A 5,237-nucleotide genomic window follows, 5' to 3' on the forward strand; every position below is an offset into this window, starting at 1 on the left:
GGTTCACTTAAAGATGCCTTAAGAGGTCGTCGATTTGCCACAGACCAAATGTGCAAGAAGTGGTGTATTTAATTGTATGTTCTCTATTGTTGTACAAATATAAATTATAGAAATAGAGTGCGAATAATTATATTGATTCATTCTCGTACATGTGACAGAAAGCCTATATACAAACTTTCTTAAATAACTACAAAGTTCTTGTGTTGTAGAGATGATGAGGATTTTCCTTGCGTGGAAATACATGTATTAGTATATTTATTATTTTTTATTAAAAAGTAAAATAGACATTATAATGAAAATATATACTAAAAACTATAGATTGTGGTTACTGAAAGACCAACTGCTTCAGTAATCTCGCTTGCGTTTTGCCTCGGCTACATTTTGCGACCGAAAATAATTATAGTTCACGAAGCTTGCAAAAACGTCGACAAACCAAAATAATAGACCGCCTGATGCGTCCAAGAGATTTTCAGAGTAAAATTAGCATTTCGCTATTGATTATTCAATTGGACGTCTGGCATCGAGCGTGGAAATAAAAACGTGACTCGGTGAGAAAGAGCTCGTCCGACGATCGCAACGGAGAGAACGGCGCCGCGAGAAACGCGATTCTGATCGGACACCGATACGGTTACGCTACTTAAAATGCGTCCGGCCGTATCGCGTTGCACGGTTCGGCATTCCCGAACGGAGCGAGCCGTGCCCCTGGCGCCCCGTAACTTCCGGAATCCTGGCGAGGATGATCGATGGGATCTTGTAAGGTGAGGGCTCGTCGCGGTTCTTCGAACGCGAGAAACTTGAGTGGCGATCCTCGGCAGCGGCGCTCTCGTTAATTCCGCCAGACCGGCCCGCGTCGTTTGCGCTGGTAGAGCCGATTCATCGAAATATGTCACTTGCGCGAAAAAATTTTCCTTGCTGACATTTGAAACTTTGGCGTGTATTCATAGTCCGTTATTATTTCAAGACCATCTCAGGTAATGTCTTAAGATGCTAATACGGCTCTGTTATTGGTTTGTAACATATTAAGATTGTGTTTAAGATGATCTTAAATAAAAACGAACTATGAATAACGGCCTTTGTCTCTCATTCAATTGTAGTATACAACAGAATTTGTCACGTAAAAAAAAAAACTATATATTTGCATTACTCGTATACTGTTATGAAAGGCAAGAGCGTATCGCCCAGAGCGAGCTTCTGGGGAATGCAAAAAAATTTGAGCATTTGTTACATTCGTAAAAAAAAAAGTGGAGAGATAAAATCGCGCGCGATGGTATACCGCGTCTCATTTCGCGCGGACATTAAGTATTCGGAAGAAACGGCAGAAGCAACCGGGAACTTTAATATTTATAAGTTGACTTTATTACTTTTCCGCTTTTAACGTGTACCACGGTGCGCGCGCGAGCGGATGGGCGCGCGCGGCCGAGCGCTCACGCTGTAAGTAATACGGAGTTAAAAAAACATTTAACGTCGAAACTTCCGCTACCGCTTGCTTCGGAACTCTCGCTCACGTCCCCTACCTGATCCATAACGATTCTCGTAAAGTTAGCCCGGGACGCCTGCATACGCTTAATCTCGTGATATCGAGCGTGGTTTAATCCGCGGCAAAATGAAGAACGCGAGATGGCCTGGCAGATCCCTGCCACGCATATTCCATCTCCATTTCTTACTTTTACTTTTATATATGCACACAATTTAATTTTATGCGAACTATTGTCAGAAAATATTGAAGGAAAAAATGTCTTAAGATAGTTCACGATAGTTCTTTATAAAAATAATCCATTTGATTTATTTTTGGAGAGAAATTGTAGAATCTTTGCTGACAATAGTTAGTAGTGCTTAACAAATTAAATACTTAGTAAAATTTATATAAAGAGATTCGAGGTTTCTTAAGTCACTGAAAAGTTTTCTACATATCGAACCGATAGAAATATTTTATCTAGTTCCCCAATTAGAAACCTGAAATATCAAGATTGATTAGAGTGTTGGTTATGTATTTGCAGCAGGACGATTATTCCGCGAGGTCCTGCTAATAGATACCGCAAAATGAGAATAATGCAAAGCAGATTTGCATATGTAGTTGTTGACCCAGTTCTTGTTTGAGTTTTTTCGCCGTCTTCAACGTTGTGGCAATGCCCATAGCCATGTCCATTGCTGAAACGTAATAATAATGCAAATGTAAATATATATTCTTGACGTTGCGTACAATGCGATTTTCGTTGCAGACGGAATACAATTTATTTTATATGCTTGTTGCCGCGCGCGATCAGTCGGAGCTTATTAAGCTCGCTAACAAAGTCGCCTCGACATTTTTGTCAGACAAAAGATCGGAGAATTTACAAACCAGAAAATACACGCACAATACTCTCTTGCAGCATCCTCTATGCATCATATACATATATATATATATATAGGCGAACTCGCGTCGACATCTCTTTCCTCCCAGGCATCTTTTATAAAATTCGATTCTATCCTGTCGAGCGTTGTGCTACAGGATTCCGTGTTCCGTGTCTTACGTCTCTCATCGCGCCGAAAACGAGACCGGGTGGATTCCGAAAGAGACGTTGTCACGGCCCGTCGACGCGCGGTGTTTCGATTGGACGCGTGTCGCATTAATTACAGCCATTAAGCCGCGCGTCCGTCGACACGGTTCGTACAAAGGGTGCGCGGCGTAGGTCTGCGGCTGCAAATGTGTTCTCCTTATGTATCAGAGGTATACTCGCCGCGCTATAGTCATGCTAAACAACGCTGGTGCGCCGGATTCGCGCACTGCCGCTGCGAAATGACGACGACGATGGCGCGGGCGGCCGCGGCGTGGCGGGCGCGCCGCCGCCGCGCCGCGCCGGTTCGGACGTCGGACGTCGGGCGTGCATGAATAATTAATTCGTTCGTTTCGTACGCGGGCCGTCGTGTAACTTACTCGCCACCCGAACATCCTGAAATTTTACAAGTCGCGCGAGAGAGAAATAGAGGGAGATACGAGCGGTCGGACACTTCATTTCCTACATATCGAGCCGTGACTGTCGCGAAATGGGTGCAAGACACATTGCAATTTCTAAGCGTGCTCGAAATAGCAGAACGAACAGAAGTAAATCAAGTCATTTCGAGTCAAGTTTTACCGGAATAAGTTATTGTGCCTCGCGACATCGCGAGGAAGAGAGAGAGAGAGAGAGGAACGTCGCGGGTGTGTTAACAAAATCGATATATCCGGGAAAAGGCTTTAGTTTCATTAGTTTTCAGAGAGATACGCGTTTTATATTGATAAATGATTTTTCGTTGGTAATCTGGCGCGCGTTTCGATGCGTATTTCTGATAAACGCACGAAGATTTTAAATCGCGATTTAGGCATCGACGCGCGGCTATTCTACTTCGTCGGCGTCGTTGACGTGCGTTGATATCGATATTCAGGCCGCGGTAGATTTCCATGACAACCGGCGATTTGCGTCCAAGATAAAAATATATGGTACCAGCATGGTTCGCAATGGCGATTCGCGATATTACGCGGAGCATATAGGAAGCTGCTACCGTCCTATATATTTCGCAGTGACAGTTTCGTGACAATTTCGCGCAAATGGCGAACGACTTTTCCGAAGGAATTTCGATACGACGAGGGATTGCACTCGTATAACAACTGTAATCGCAATATGACGCGTATATTTTTCATAATTCTTAATGTAACGCTGAATTCAGAAATATCTCACATTGCATACTCTGCTTTGTGAGATTTTGCGTTTATAAAATAAACGCGCGTTGATCTACCTTCGAAGATTATAAATAAAATATCTAAATTCTTTCAGAATTAAGTAGAGATTGGATAATTAATAGCGTCAATGATACATATAATAAAAGATGCAACTCTCACATACCTTTCTCTCATTCGCACATAATTAGGAGTCGAGAATGTTATCAGCAAAACCAATTTCATTGAAGCGACCTGAGTATGCGATTAAAATCCCATAGGCGCAGCCAGCCATATTGCTCGGTAAACTTTCCTCTTTCCGACGGATGACGGAAGTTAATAACAGATTTTCGAGAGAAACTGTAAAAGTAATTGCGGTAACGCTTCAATTAGCATTTTCGTGGTCCGCGGCCCGACAAAATTTGGAATCGCGCGACGGACTCGGGGAGTTGATGGAACGCGGAGCGGGAGACGATTCGGACGAACATTAAGCACCGTCGTATCATGCATAATGCACGGGACATCGCTCGCGCGCCGGATGCTCCTCCGAATATAAGTGCCTCTCGTTGGAGGAACGCAACCTCCTTCTGTGCTTCTCTCTATTGAATGAGCTCTCTCTCTCTCTCTCTCTCTCTCGCTCCTTTTTTTCCCTCCCCGCACTTCCTCTCTTTCTCGCTCTCCCGCGCGTGATCCTTCTTCATCTTGGTGTTAAGTACCTTGGGAGAGCCGGCAGACGGAAGCGAGATTGAACAGGCGGATTAGGATCAATTTCAGGCTGCGCCAGGGATATGCAGCGTCTTATCCGCGACGCCCAACTTATCCACGATTGTCTCCACGGTGTGTACAGCGAGCTCATTTAGTGCGACGCGTGTCAGCTGTCGTGAAGGAATCTCGGAGCCGCTGTGAATCGACTAACAATAAGCTCCTAGACTAACTGTAAAGCTAGGAAAATCGAGACAAAAGCAGAGGAATTGAAAACAGACTTTATCGAAAACAAGTTAGACAAATTGCGAGGAACGATATCCGTCAACGCGTGCGTTTCGAAGTTTCGATATTATGCGAATCGTTATTAATCGTGGGGTGTAAATTAAACCCTACATTATTTATGCTATACATATAAAATCAATTAATATTTTTTGTTTTCCGTTTAATATTATTCATTGTTGCACACATTTTAAAGTATTTACATGTTAAAACTTTATTTTCAATGTTTTTTTGATAATCGGTTCTGTATTGAAATGAGTCCAGAATATTTATTTTTTACAAGCTGTGTGGGGAGTAAAATACACCCCACGCGCTCATTGAAAGGTTAAAAATACATTTCGGAAAAATATAGTATAACAAGTGCCAGAGGAGCTTTCAGAACAACTAGTGATCCTTTTGTTTCCTAACGAAACCGCGAAGAATTTGCGCGAGGGAATTAAACGCGACGATGACGACAAACGTAGTCATATAGACCAAGGACTCGTAACTTTTCCTTCTCTCATCTTCGGGATGAAAAGTTTCGCTGATTCTCAAAGGAAAAGTCGCAGAAAGATCGCGGCGCATGCAACTATCCCGCCGG

At 43.2% G+C, this 5,237-nt stretch overlaps 1 long non-coding RNA gene across 1 annotated transcript; it reads right to left on the reverse strand.

The window, feature by feature from the left end:
* Positions 1 to 246: 246 nt before the first annotated feature.
* LOC139774810 (uncharacterized) lies at positions 247 to 4,724 on the reverse strand. The gene is made up of 2 exons (XR_011718681.1): positions 4,390 to 4,724; positions 247 to 2,148 (listed from the first exon to the last, which is right to left on the reverse strand). It is a non-coding gene; the product is annotated as an uncharacterized lncRNA (long non-coding RNA).
* Positions 4,725 to 5,237: the final 513 nt, after the last annotated feature.

Source organism: Temnothorax nylanderi, unplaced genomic scaffold (assembly GCF_030848795.1).
Source record: "Temnothorax nylanderi isolate EJ_2023f unplaced genomic scaffold, tnyl_v1.0 TNYL_tig0088_pilon, whole genome shotgun sequence".
Taxonomy (NCBI): Eukaryota; Metazoa; Arthropoda; class Insecta; order Hymenoptera; family Formicidae; genus Temnothorax; species Temnothorax nylanderi.